This window comes from Peromyscus maniculatus, chromosome 1 (assembly GCF_049852395.1).
Source record: "Peromyscus maniculatus bairdii isolate BWxNUB_F1_BW_parent chromosome 1, HU_Pman_BW_mat_3.1, whole genome shotgun sequence".
NCBI lineage: Eukaryota > Metazoa > Chordata > Mammalia > Rodentia > Cricetidae > Peromyscus > Peromyscus maniculatus.
The window spans coordinates 206,594,046-206,608,943 of NC_134852.1; positions in this window are offsets into that span (position 1 = coordinate 206,594,046).

Genomic DNA, 14,898 nt, shown 5'->3' on the forward strand with positions numbered 1-14,898 from the left:
AGTTTAAATATAAGAGCTAGTTAGTGGCCGGGCGGTGGTGGCGCACGCCTTTAATCCCAGCACTCGGGAGGCAGAGGCAGGCGGATCTCTGTGAGTTCGAGGCCAGCCTGGTCTCCAAAGCGAGTTCCAGGAAAGGCGCAAAGCTACACAGAGAAACCCTGTCTCGAAAAAACCAACCAACCAACAAACAAACAAACAAACAAAAAAAAAAAAAAAAAAGAGCTAGTTAGTGGTAGGCCTGAGCTAATGGCTGAGCAGTTTTAATTAATATAAGCTTCTGAGTGATTGTTTTATAAGTGGCTGCGGGGTCTGTGGGGCTGGGCAGGACCAGAGAAAACTTCAGCTACAGCAGTCCCTGTCCTGCAGGAGCCTGCCTGGGAAGATGGCTTCATTCTGTTCCTACTGAGTTCTCCAGAGCTGAGGCCTCTCAAGCCTAATCCCACCACTGCCTGGCTTCAGAGCAACTTGAGACTTATCCTGGTTCTCTCCCTTCCTGGGTGGCCCTTGTGGGGTCCATCTTAGATCCCCTCACAGACATTAGTGGCCCTACTGCTTCGTGGCCCCATTGTCCCCAAATTAACCCGCAATACCCTCTCTTTTCTTTGTGGTTGTTTTATTTTTGGTAACCACCAGGAAATAAGGCAGGGCTAACCAAAATAAAGAATCCTGGGAAGGTCCTAGAAGCCTCAAAATTGTAGCAGAAAAACCTGAGTATGATTGCATCCTCTGTAGCTGAGTGAGACCTTGGCATGATCCCTTCCTGGGCCCAGGTCCTCTCGACCAGAAGAAGGGCATGACAAGAGTATTTGCCCAAGCTGGGAAAGCTGGCACGTCCCGATAGTCTCAGCTGCTTGGAAAGCTGAGGTGAAAGGATTGCTAGAGCCCAGGAGTTCAAGACCATCTTGATAACATAGCTAGACCTTGTCACAGGCAGGAGGATGGGGGGGGGGGAGGTTATAGAAGGTAAATGAGGCAGAGAATGCGGTCTGAGGTAGTCTGGCTTGTTCCATTGGAAATGGACAAAACCCGTTTATACCTTCTATGGTATGATCATGGTGACCAGCCATTCACGTCCTCTGTGTGCATACAGTGAGTTTGGGCACAGGATTGAGGGGTTCACCTGAACCAGATTTCCTGATGTCTGTCTTCTCTGGTCTAATCTTTCACCTTTTTCTAGAGAGGTCACCTCTCCCGAAAGCATCCCTTCCCCTCCTCTCCATCTTCCCTCTCCCCCTTCCCAGGCACTGGGCTATTTTTCCTGGCCAACCCTTTCTCCAGGGAGAGTCTTTCCCAAGAACATGTGTTACTTCCCAGAACAGGAAGGTGGGCAGGAGACAGCCCCCGCTGGAAAGCCAGAGGACGCGCTTCTGCACAACTTGAGAATAACAGACTTGTAGCAGAGCTGCTGTTGCTCCCCGCAGCTTGCCCTGTTTCCCAGCTTCAGAACATGTGATTTTCCCCAGAGGCACACAATGAGCAGCCGAGATTCTGCCGACACGGAGCACCTGCTGAGTGCTCCATGTGGTTACCACCCATGCCAGTGACATCCTCTCCAGGCACAGGTCAGGGCCCTGAAACACATTCATGAATGTTCTAGAAATAAACCGGGAGTAGTCAGAACAGAAATAACTTACACGCCTTTCCTTTCCTTTTTTAAAATATTGGTTTGTTTGTGAGAAAGATTCTCCAAAATGTAGCCCAGGCTGGCCTTGAACTCTCTGTCCTCTGGCCTCCACCTCATGGGTGTTGAGATTATAAGTATACATCAGCACACCAGGCCTGCTCACTCTCTTTTTCCATTTTAAAATTTTGTTTACACCGAATATATCCTCATGATAAAAGTTTCAATGTACAAGGGCACACAGTTTCAAACACTCTTTCCAATCCTATCCCCTCCCTGGAAAACATTCTCTGCTTCCTGCTTATTTTTCAGTTGTTTCCAGAAATAATCTCAGGGTATGCACACACACACACACACACACACACACACACACACACACACACACACACTCACACTTACCATAAAAATTCCCTGAAATCACTTGCCATCAGCCCATAGCTGTCCCGCGGACAGAGGCCAGACCCAGCACTGCTGCAGCGACCCACTCACCCTATCAGAAGAAGAGCATTTTCATGGTTTCCAGTTCCTGCTATGTCACCAACACTGTTGCAACAAAGACATGTGCCTCTTTGTTCTCTCTCCTGGCTGAATTCCTAGAAGGAGGATTCCTTGTTCCAGGATAATTATATTATATTTTCTGCTTTGATAAGTGTTGATCCATTGCTCTTTTGGGGGGCAGGGAGCCTGTTCTCTCCCTCCCCTAACCCCAGCTTGCTGAGAGAGGCATTCACTGTGTCAGTAGGAGCCCTGAATAGATGTTTCGTCTGTGCCGTTCCATAACCTTAAACTTGCACTTTTTAGTGTGCGCACACCCCCATTAATTCTGTGAGTATCCTCACCTCAACTCTGCAGCTCAGAAAGCTGGAGACACAAAACCAGCACCCCAGCAGGACTTTCAAGCAACAGAGAGAAGACAGAAGCCACAAGCTGGAAGACCATAGGACAAAGTGGAACAAAAAAAACAGGCAGTGCAGAAGGGAGGAGCGGCCGTCTCTCAGACTCTCCGACCCTGGCTGCCCAGATGAGCCAAGGTCACACAAGTCACAAGCCAAGGGCCAGGGCGGGTCTGTGAAACCACTGCACCAGACTCCTGACAAGACACTGTCTGGTCACACTTCTGTCTGGGCCAGCCAGAGGTCTGGATGTGAGTGTACAAAAGTCAGAGGAGGGCCCCGGGAAGTAGGTCACGCGCTGGAGGAGCAGGCGCAGAGACGAGAATGGGTGCTGAAGTTGGCATTGAAAGCCGAGTTTCCTTCCCCATAAGCAGGTTGGCAGTTGCAAAGCAGGGGAATGCAGGAGTCATTAAGAGGGGGCGGGGAGCGGAGAGGCCCGTGGATAAAATCAACTGCAGCAGCTAAGTCAGTCCTGGTTCAGCAGAACTCTGAGTCCGTTTGGAAGTCTCCCTCCCTCCCGACTGCCCGTTCTTCTAATGGGCTCTACTTCCGCACACTCGAAGGTAATGGAATGAGCATCAGCAAAAAGAATGTTCTAAATAAAGAAACTCAATCAAAGCTACTGACCTTCCACAGAAAATTCTTCTTACAGGCTTGGAGTGAAAGGATGGGAAGAATGTGAGCCTTGAGAGAGCGAGAGAGGGAAGACATGCTTGTTCTCTCTCTCTCTCTCTCTCTCTCTCTCTCTCTCTCTCTCTCTCTCTCTCTCTCTGTGTGTGTGTGTGTGTGTGTGTGTGTGTGTGTGAGTGTGTGTGTATCTAAGGCATGAGTGTTAACAGTAAGAAACTCATACCACATTACTAAGAGATGCTCCTTTAAAACACAGCTTCTAGAAGGGTTTGGTACTCATATGCTCAGCACCCAGGAGGCTGAGGCTGGAGGATCAAGAGTTTGAGACCAACCTGGTAAATAGGGATACTCTCCAGGGTTGGAGGACAGGTTAATCTGGACGTTTTCTAAGAAAATCATACAAATTGCTTTAAAACTTTTTACACCAAGAAATGATGTGCAAAACACTAGATAATGGTCTGGTACATCTAGATCTTGGGCTACATAGTGTATTACAAATCCCAACCCCAGCCCCTCAGACAGGGTCTTACTTTGTAGCCCAGGCTGACCCAGAATTTTGGCACTCTGTCCAACTGCTGAGATTAAAGGTGTGAGCGATCATGCCAAATTTTTTCTTATTAATTACCTTGGTGGTTTGAATAAACTAGTAAGTGGCACCATTAGGAGGTGTGGCCTTGTTGGAGAAAGTGTGTCACTTGGGGTGGGCTTTGAGGTCTCAGAGTTCAAGCCAGACCTAGTGTGTCTCACAGTTTCTGCATGCTGTCTGCTGATCCAGACACAGAACTCTCAGCTCCTTCTCCAGCTCCACGTCTGCCTGCATGCACCATGCTTCCTGTCACGACGTTAAGGACTAAACTTCTGAACGGTAAGTGTCTTCGTTAGGGTCTCTATTGCTGTGAAGAGACACCATGACCATAGCAACTCATATAAAGAAAACATTTAATTGAGGTGGTGGCTTACAGTTTCAGCGGTTCAGTCCGTTAGGATTATGACAGGGAGCATGGCAGTGTGCAGGCAGGCATGGTGTTGGCTACATCTTGACCAGAAGGAGGCAAGAAGTCGACTGTCACACTGAGTGAAGCTTGAACAAAAGAGACCTCAAAGGCCACCTCCACAGTGACACACTTCTTCCAACAAGGCCACACCTCCTAATAGTGCCAGTCCCTTTGGGGACTATTTTCTTTCAAATCACCACAGTAAGCCAGCCCCACTTAAATGTTTTCCTTTATAAGAGTTGCCATGATCATGGTGTCTCTTCACAGCAATAAAACACCAAGACAATTACCTACAATCTTTCATACCCCAAAACAAATTTCTGGGCATAGTGCCACACATCTGTAATGCCCATGCTTAGGAGGCAGAGGTAGAAGGGTTACAAAGTGAGATCCTCTCTCACAACAAACAACAACAATGAAAGAAATTTAAAACAGGCAATAAAAACAACAAAAAATTGATTTTAAAGAAATGCTTCCTGCCTCCTGCTCTGAAGGGGATTGTGTCTGTTTAAGAAGACAGTTGGACGCCGGGCGGTGGTGGCGCACGCCTTTAATCCCAGCACTCGGGAGGCAGAGCCAGGCGGATCTCTGTGAGTTTGAGGCCAGCCTGGGCTACCAAGTGAGTTCCAGGAAAGGCGCAAAGCTACACGGAGAAACCCTGTCTCGAAAAACCAAAAAAAAAAAAAAAAAAAAGAAGACAGTTGGATCAAATGCATTTGATATGTCATCACACAAGATCCCCACTCATGACTGTGCATGTTGGGACTTTTGATTGCAAGTGACTGACACCAAAAACTAGTCCAGGCAAAAGTAACAAGTAAGCAAATACATTAATCTGGCTCAGTGACTAAGGGAAATGGCATCACGGATGCTAAAACCTCGTAAGTGAGCTGCTTACATTTTTACTCTTTCTGTCTTTCTTTTTGTATTAGCCCCAGGTTTTCCTACGAACGACAGCAGTCCCTCTCTGGCAAGGTAGGAGAAAGAACCAGCAGCTTGTATCCGGCAGCCAGTCAAATCCAAAGGAATGCGGAAGACCTTAGGCAAAACCCAGGCCAGTTCTGATTGGCCTGATGTCTCTCCCTTGGCCAATCATGATGGCTGGAAGAAAATGCATTGTATGATTAGTGGCCCCACCTATTCTCAGGGAGTTGGGGCTGAGCAGTGTCTCAGGGCAATTAAATGCTCCCATCAGAGAGGATGGGAAGGATGCTGGGCAGGCAATATGGCGGATGTGTACCCTAGTAGTTCAGACAGCTCGGTGGAGTCAGGACAGAGACTCTGTGGACGAGAAGATCTTAATAGTGAAGCTGGAGGAGAGGCTGGCTCCTTTGGGGATGAAGGAAGGAGGTCCTTGTCAGACCCTGGAGGCAGGAGAATGTGTAATGCAGAGATGGCTCTGGGGTACCTCTGGGGAGCCATTTTAATTGTTCTGTGGGCTGTTTGGCTCCTGGGTGAAGAAGAAAAAAAAAACCCATGGGAGGAATTCCCTGGGAATGGAAACTAGGTATGCAGAAGGCAGAGCACAGGATGTTGCCGAAGACCAGAGGACGCCCCCACGCAGGCCTTGTGCTGACTCAAGCGGAAGTCTGGGGCTGTGGAGGGGGCAGACTGACTGGAGGCAGGATGGGAACAGAACACAGCTCTGGGCCAGGAACTCTTCCTTCTGCACAAATTGCCCAGCTGAGCTTCAGTGGCTCACCACTCCCAAGCCATAGCCCTCAGCAGTCCACGCTGCTCAGCAGATGTGTGTGTGTGTGTGTGTGTGTGTGTGTGTGTGTGTGTGTGTGTGTGTGTGTGTGTGTGTGTAAGGCTCCCAGTGGGAACCAGCAGCCACAAGGCCTCGCTGTCATTCTCATGGCCTAAGGGTACAATGTGACCTCCAGACCCAATAGTTTCTGCTTAAGAGAAATTAGCATGGAGAATGGGTAAGGGATGGCAAATTATATCAAACCAAGAGTATCTTGTATCAACTGATTATTTGGGAAGTGACAGTTTGCCCTGAACTCAAATCTATGTTCTGCCACTTGATAAGCAAGTGTCCTGGGCAATTTGCTTTATCAGAGTCAACCTCCCAGTCAGTAAAATTCTGTGAGGGTTAATCTTCACTGTCAATCCAACGAGAGTTAGAATGCTGAGGAGTCTGGGGTGTCTGTGAGAGTATTTCCAGAGAGATTTAACTGAGGTGGGGAGAACTGGCCTCATTGAGAACAGTACCATCCTGTGGCTGGGGTTCCAGGACTGAATAAAAAGGAGAGAGTAAGTAGAGGGCTGGGCATGTGGCTCAGTCGGCATCACTAGCATGCACATGGCCTTGGGCTGGATCTCCAGCAGAACACTGAACTGCACACACCTGCAATGCCAGCACTTGAGAGGTAGGCACAGGCGGGAGGCTCAGATGGTCAGGTTACCCTTGGCCACATAGCCATAGCAAGTGTGGGGCTAGCCTAGGCTACATCTCAAAAAAAAAAAAAAGAAAAATATGAAAGATGAGAAAACAAACACTGTGATACTCAAGGGAGGCAGAGCTGGCATGTCGGCATTTGGTTCCATTGAAGTGTGCCACAGTCACAACCACTATTTCATGATTACAGAGTCCCTGAGATTAGAACTATGAGTCCTCAGATGATACAGGCAAATACCCAGGGACACAATTACCTCTTGCTTAGGAGTATCTTCCTACTTCAGGACCTCTGGGGCTGCTGGATCCTCAAACTCAGGCGGAGCTTAAAGTGATTAAAAAAGAGAGACAAGAAAGTAGAAAAAGCCTACTCAGGGGCCGGGGGAAGATGGAAATGAGAGAGGGGAGGGGTGGCATGATCAAAGTACATTTTATACATGTGTGATAATATGACAAAACCATAATTTCATGTGCATAATTATGCTAAAAATATCCTGGGGCATAGTGGTGTGTACCCAGGGGGCAAAAGGGGACCAGAGATTATCTTCAGCTACGTCTGGGATGTGCAAGACATTGTCTCAAAAGAAAAGAAAAAGAAAAGAAAAGGAAACTACCCACATATATATGCTATTAATAAAATAAATTCAAATCAGCATTGTTTGAGAATAAAAAAAATCATAAGCCAGGTGTGGTGGCGCATGCCTTTAGTCCTATCACTTGGGAGGCAGAGGCAGGCAGATCTCTGTGTCTACATAATTAGTTTCAGGACACCCAGAACTATGTAGAGAGACCTTGTCTCAAAAATAAATAAATAGCCGGGCAGTGGTGGTGCATGCCTTTAATCCCAGCACTCGGGAGGCTGAGCCAGGCGAATCTCTGTGAGTTCAAGGCCAGCCTGGGCTATCAAGTGAGTTCCAGGAAAGGTGCAAAGCTACACAGAGAAACCTGTCTCGAAAAACCAAAATAAATAAATAAATAAATAAATAAATAAATAAATAAATAAATAAATAATAATAAAATTTTAAAGAGAAAAAATTTTTAAAAAAAGACATCTTTGCCCAGTGATCCTCACTGAAAAGGAACCTCCCTGCCTCCTGCCCTGTTACTCGGTTATATTTCTTTCATCATCTCTAAAATTAATTCTGTATTTTGCATTACTGTCTGACCTCCCCAAGTACAGACATCTTGGTACCCCTTGCCTGGCTGGGCCCATGGTAGTTGCTTAAGTACTCTTTTTGTTTGTCCCTACATAAAGTTTTATTAGTACACAGCACAAATTCAAGTAACTATGATCTTGTGGCCACAAAGTTGAAACTCTTGGCTGTCAGGGCATATGTAAATACTTACTGAGTAAACCACAATGGCCTGTAGCATGCAGGCCTTGCATTTCAAGCCAGGATCAGAGGGGAAGTCTGTTCAGGCTGCAGAACCACCACCACCCCCTCTCCCAGGACTCCCATCACCACATACACACTCAACACTTCCCATAGCCTCCTTTGCATCTGAATTCTCTAGGCTCCTGGCTATGGAGTCCTTATTCCAGTCAAGCCACAGAGAAATCAGAGTTGGAAACCATCTCCTAGACTCCCACTCTACCCTATTCCTCTGGGTTCATGTGGACCATTTAAATCCTTTCTATGGAGTTGAAACTAGCCAGCCGGGGGGGGGGGGGGGGGGGGGGGGGCTAGAAAAAATCCCTGTGCATTCCCCATTTATCGGTACATAATAATAAGGAGCCTCCTGCAGGTTCACTCCAGGCCTAAAGATGAATGTCATCTGTCATTGGAGAATATCTGGTATGACCTGGTGGAGACATGGCCTGTAGGATGGATGGCCTCTTTGGTTATGCTAAGTCTTCTCCATGGCACTTACAGAGTGGCTTAATGTCTAACCTCCTGTGGGGGTTAGAACGAGAATGACCCATACAAGTTCATATATTTTAAGGCTTGATCCCCAGTTGGTAGAACTTTTTGAGCAGAATTAGGGGTGTGGCCTTGTTGGAGGAGGTGTGTCATTGGGTCAGGCTTGGAGGTTTCAAAAGCCCATGCTATTCCCAGCTAGCTCTCTCTTTCTCTATGCATCATGGTTGTCTCAACATGCCTGCCTGTCTGCTGCCATGCTCCCTGCCATGGACTCTCCTGCCCTCTGGAACCATGAGCCCCAAATTAAATACCTTCTTGTATAAGTTGCCTTGGTCATAGTGTTTTGTCACAGCAACAGAAAAGTAACTAAGACACCTTCAGTCACAACTTCTGATTTCACATGTGACAGTCCAGTGTGCTGGTCAGCACGGCCCCCTCTGCCTGCTGGCCACTGTTTTTCAACGTGTGCTCTGTGGGCCTTCTGCAAGTAACCTGAAGACACTTGTGAAACTTCCGATTCTTAACCAGCCCTGACTTGCCAGATCAGAATCTCGGCACTGAGCAGAGCCTAAGCAGACATTTCCATCTGGGTTTCACCTTCCCCAGTGGGACAGCTGGGATCAGTGGTGAGGTCTCCTGTGTACCAAGGCTGGAGCCAACCTGACATTTCATTCTCACCCTTTGCCACGATGCCTGATCCTGCAGAAGCCCACTCTAGTCTCCTGGGCCAAAGGGTCTCTCCTTAGAAGCCTGCCGCTTTCCACCTGGAGAATACAGAATCCTGCGAGTGATTGGCAGCCCATCTCCAGCAAATTCCCACTGTGTGGTGGAGAGTTTACAGTTCCAGCCTCTCTGTGTGCACTGGGTTCAGGTCAGCACCTCTCCAGGTGGACGCCTGCTTCCTCCCACTGTTGAAAGAAGGCGGAAAACAGCACCAACGCATTATCTCACAGTTCTGGAAGTCCCAAGTCCAAAATGGGGTTTATTGGGCTAAATGCAAGGGCCACAAGGAGTACCCCTCTGCAGGTTTCAGTGAAGAAAAGGGTTCTCTTGCCAGCTCCTAGATGTCTGCATTCCCTACCTTGTGGTTCCTTTCATTAATTCTTGTTTTTAGACATGGGCTCACCGAGCAGGCTGGCTGGCAGGCCTCAAACTATGGCTCCCCCCACCTAAGTCAACCAGTGCTGAGATTACAGCCATGCTCTGCCACACCTGGATTTCCTCCCTCTATCTTAAGTAAACACAGAGCCAAGCCAAGGGCAATCCTCTCATCCAACCACTCTGTCCCTCCCTCTTTGGTTTTTAAAGTCCCCATGTTTACAGTGACTCACCAAGATAATCCCAGATACTTTCCTGCTCTCCAAATTCCTGGCTTAATCACATCTGCAAAGTCCCTTTCTCCAGGTAAAGTCACGCGTTCAGGAGCGCCATCGTTGGGGCCATCATGCAGCCTGCCACTGTCAACACGAGCGCACTGGAACTCTTGATTTTTCTCTGCTCATTCTGCTCTTGCTTTATTTTCAGCCTCAGACAGTTTTCCTCCCATGAATCTTGGAGACCTGCTTGATTCTCGCTCCCCTGGGGCCCCTGCCTGTCACTGCTGTTGGAAAGGCTTGCCGTCCCCCTCTCTCAAATTCTTCCTCCTTCTTCCCAAGCCGCCATCAGGCCTCATCGAGACCATGACCGTGGCTCCTGACTGGTCTCTGCTTCCACACCGTCCTCTCCACTGTGGCTTTCCCAAGCAGCTCGTGAGCTTCCGTTCTCGGCTTTGCTTTGGTTTGGTTGGTTTGTTTTTATGTAGCCCAAGCTGACTTCAAACTCTCTATATGGCCAAAACAATTACCTGGGGCTCATTTTCCTTCCTGCCCCTACTTCCTAAGTGCTGGGATTACCGTCCGACCTGTGCCACCATGCCAGTCCTGGGCCATGCTGAGGGTGATCCCTGGCCTTCAGGCATGCCAGGCAAGTGTTCTATACAATCAGGCCTGGCTAGCATCTCCTGGTTCATCCTCCCCACCCCTTAGCTGATGCTGATCTGCAGCCATATCAGCATCCATAAATCCTAAACATGGTCCAGGCCCAAGGACCTGCTAGCTCATCTTGGTCAATCTATGATCATTTCAGAAGCTGTCTCCTCAGAAGTCTCTGTGGCCTCCAGTTCTAATGGGCCTCCCCAGACATAGGCCCAGAAACCAGTCTTGCTGTCTTTCCCACCACACAGAAGCTCCAAGACATCAGGAAACTCAGTTGCCTTGTTTACTATTGAATCCCTAGCACTTGAACCTGACACTTAGTACTCAATAAATTAAATACAAATAAATGTGAGTCAGAGAAAAAATATATACAGAGTTCTTGATTTATATTTAAAGAAGAAGTCTGGGATCTTTTTTGTTTTTGTTTTTGTTTTTCGAGATAGGGTTTCTCTGTGTAGCTTTGCGCCTTTCCCGTGGAATCTTTTTTTTAGGGGTGGTGGTTTATGTATGTGTATGCAAAAGTGTGGTCATATGCGTGCAAGTGTGGAGGTCAGAGGTCAATTCAGACGTCTTCCTCAAGTGTTCTCCACCTGAATTTTTGTCTCCTTCTGAACCCGGGGCTCACCAATTTGACTAGCCTGGCCAGTGTGCTCCAAGAGTCTGCCTGCCTCCACCTCCTCAGGGCTGGGGTCACAGTCATGGTCACCACACCTGACTTTCTGTTTGGGATTTGAACTCAGGTCCTTCCTCATGCTTGTTCAGAAAGGGCTTTACTTACTGCGCCATCTCTCCAGCTCCTAAGGCCTTCATGCTCAGGAGTCGGCTCCCCGGGAGCTACTGTGTGTTGCTCTGGGGGAGACAGCTCTGGGGAAGTGGGCCCCATTCCTTGTAGAAACTCCCAGCCTGGAAGGGAAGGACTTGTCAAAAGGAAGGGAGAACTGAGTGTTCACACGCAAGGACCTTCTGGAAAGTTCCACAGAAGCTCCACAGGGCAGAGGACTTAGGACCTGGGTGCTCAGCCCAGTTCTCTTTCTGGGAGATAATCCCAGAAAGAAGCTTTGATCTGTATTCACAGCCATGAACTCAACTTTTGCTCAAGTAGTTTGAGGACAGGCAACAGAAAGTCCAATAGGTCATTAGGATCAAAGCAATTCAGGGAAATGCCAAAGAGCTTGGGTTTGGGGTCAGATAAACCGTCTATCTACAGGCCTGATTTACTCATAAGAACTTTAATTCCTTCATCAACTTGGTTTTGAAGCTTAAAGAAAAACATTAGAAGTAAAACTGTCAACCTGGAACACTCCAGCATAAAGGCACATTATAGTTAAAATACATAGATGTGACACCAGGCTGAACACCTAGTGTTTTTGAAAATCTAGGGGTTGAAGGCTGGTTCAGTGTGGCCAAAGGTGTCTCCATCACAGACTACCCAAAGGCCAGCACAGTCCACAGCCCAGCCCCGGATCCAGGAGGCTGAGAATTGAATGGGGAGCGGTGGGATTCAGACAAGTATGCTAAGAGGCTCTTCCAGTCATACCTGGGTCATACGTGTGTGATGTGGTCGTGCAGAGGCTCTTCCAGTCATACCTGGGTCATACGTGTGTGATGTGGTCGTGCTCAGAAAGGCAGCTTCTTCTGGGGTTTGCCTTTCAGCACTGGGATTTCTTTCTCTTGGAAGCACCATGCAAACTGGGGTGCATGACACCACCTGCAATCTCCCTGGGCTTTGCAACGTGTGACCAGAGTATCTGCTTTGGAAGTCCCGAGGCTGTGTGTAACATACCTTCCAAATAAGTGTGACAATTTGCTAGCAAAACAGGTTTATTTATTTATTTGTTTGAGGCAAGGTCTCGTGTAGTTCAAGATGACTCGTAAATTTTTATATAGCCAAGGATGACCTTGAATTTCTCATCCTTCTGCCTCCAGAGACCTCCCAAGCCTTGGGATTATAGGCATGTATACCCAGATATTACGGTGCTAATACTCTACAGGCAGCCAATACACAGTCCCTGGATGGGCAGATGAATGTGACAACTCTTCCCTTGCCTACTTCTGATGCTTCCAGGCAAGAGAGAAGACAAACTCCTGTCCTTCTTCGGTCTTCCCAAAGGCTGCTAACCCATCGTGGGAGTCGAGACTGTCCGCTGGGCCTTTATGGCCCCCATCAGTGTTTCCCTTGATTGTCTTTCTGGAGGGTAGGGTGGCTTTTCACAGCTGGTTTTCTCCAGCACCCATTCGTTTCTCCTTTTCCTTCTTTCTAACTCTCTTTCCCTCTCTCAAGTGTAGTGCTAGGGATCGAAGCGATGGCTTTGGGCACACTAGACCGGGCTCCACCACTGGTCTACATCACAGCCCCTTGTCCGCTTGTTCTTCTGTGTGTGCATGTATGCTTGTGTGTGAGTGCAAGTGGAGGTCAGAGGTCGATGAAGGCTGTCTTCCTCAATTGCTCTGCTCCTTATTTTTTGAGACAGATTCTCTCATTGAACCTAGAGATCATTGTTTTGTATAAGCCGGCTGGGTGCTCCTGTTTTAGTTACTGGTCTTTTTTTTTTTTTTTTCTTTTCCGAAACAGAGTTTCTCTGTATAGCTCTGGCTGTTCTGGAACTCACTCTGTAGCCCAGGCTGGCCTCAAATTCACAGAGATCTGCCTGTCTCTGCCTCCCCAAGTTCTGGGATTAAAGGTGTGCACCACCACCACCCAGCTTGTCTACATGTCTACTGCTGTGAAGAAACACCATAACCAAGGCAGCTCTTAAAAAAGAAAACATCTGGGGTTGGAGAGATGACTCTGTGGTTAAAAGTTCTCACTGCTCTTCCACAGGTCCTGAGTTCAATTCTCAGCACCCACACGGCAGCTCACACCTGTCTGATGCTGTCTTTTGGTGTGCAGATGTACATGCACACAAAGTACTTATATACATAAAATACTTAAATAAAGAAATTTTAAAAATAAATAAGGAAAACAAAATACATTTTTAAAAAAGAAAACATTTAATTGGGGGTTTGCTTAGAGTTTTAAAGGACTAACCTATGTCATTACCGCAAAAAGCCAATAGTTGCTGAGGGGTTTACATCCAGATACTTGGGCAGAGAGAGAGACACTGGGTCTGGCATGGGCTTTTGGAACCTCAAGCCCACCCCTAATAACACACCTCCGCCAACAAGGCCACACCTCCTAATCCTTTCCCAACAGTTCCACTATCCGAGGACCAAGCTTTCAAATGTATCGGCCTATGGGGGCCGGTCTCATTCAAACCACCACTCACACATATATTTATATATATTTGCATCTGTACGCATGTGCAAGCATGAGTTCATGTTACCACATGAATGGACACCTGTTTGCAGGGGCCAGAAGTTGATGCCTGGGGGTCTTCTTCCACTGCTTTCCACTTTATGTACTGAGGCAGAGTCTCACTGAACCCATATCTAGCTGATTAGCTAGCCAGCTTGCCCTGGGGATCCCCGTCTCTGCTTCCTGAGAGCCAGGATTACACAGGCACTCTACCTGCCCAGCATTTACCTGGGTGCTGGGGATCCGCACCGCAGCCCTTGAGTTTGCACGGCAAGGACATTGTCCATTAAGCCACCTCCCTACTCCTGTAGTTTTATAACTGTTCTCACTGTGTTGTCTAAGTCGGCCTCTAACTATTGATCCTCCTGCCTCCATCTCCCACATGCTAGGATTACAGGCATATGCTGCCATGCTATATAATCCAGCTACACACACACACACACACACACACACACACACACACACACACACACACTACACACACTTACATTTTCTTTTTGGTGATACAAGTAATATCAGTCCATTTTTGCATGTTGACTGAGTGGCAAACATTTCCCTAGGTGTACAGATCCGCTTCTTTCGCCTGATGAACAGCCGTATGAGGTCAGTTTTATTATTGCTGTCTTCTTACGTTGTGCTGCACCGTCCAGGGAATGGTCCACAACAGCTATACTTTGGGCTGTGAATGAGCGAGTTCATTAAGTATACAACAAGCCAAAGTAAGAGAATAAAAAACAAGGGCAAGATGGATGGATGGAGAGATAGCAAAACATCACCGAATCAGGCACTTAAAGCGTCCAGCAGAAAGCGAGCAGGAAAGTTGGAGTTCCCAAGAGAGAGAACCCAGGGCAGAGGGAACTGTCCCATCTGGTGAGGTCTCCACATAAAAGAACAAAAAGGGGCAGATAGAGATGACATCATCAAATCAGGTACTCACAATACCCAGCAGACACTGACTGGGGAAGTTGAGGCAGTCTAGTCTACTGGACTTCCCACTTAAGCTTGCTCTCCACGGCTCAGCTTCCTGTGGCTGAACTTCTAGTTTCAATTTCTTGCTACAGGCACTTTTATATCACAGGATAAACAACAATGGTTTACCTTCTAGATGTTTTCAGGAATGCAATGTATTTTTTTAATTTCTTTTTTGTTGCTGTTAAAGATTTACCTTGATTTTCTAATCATGCATATGTATGTGGGTGGTGGTGTGTGGCCCTCAGAGGTCAGAGGC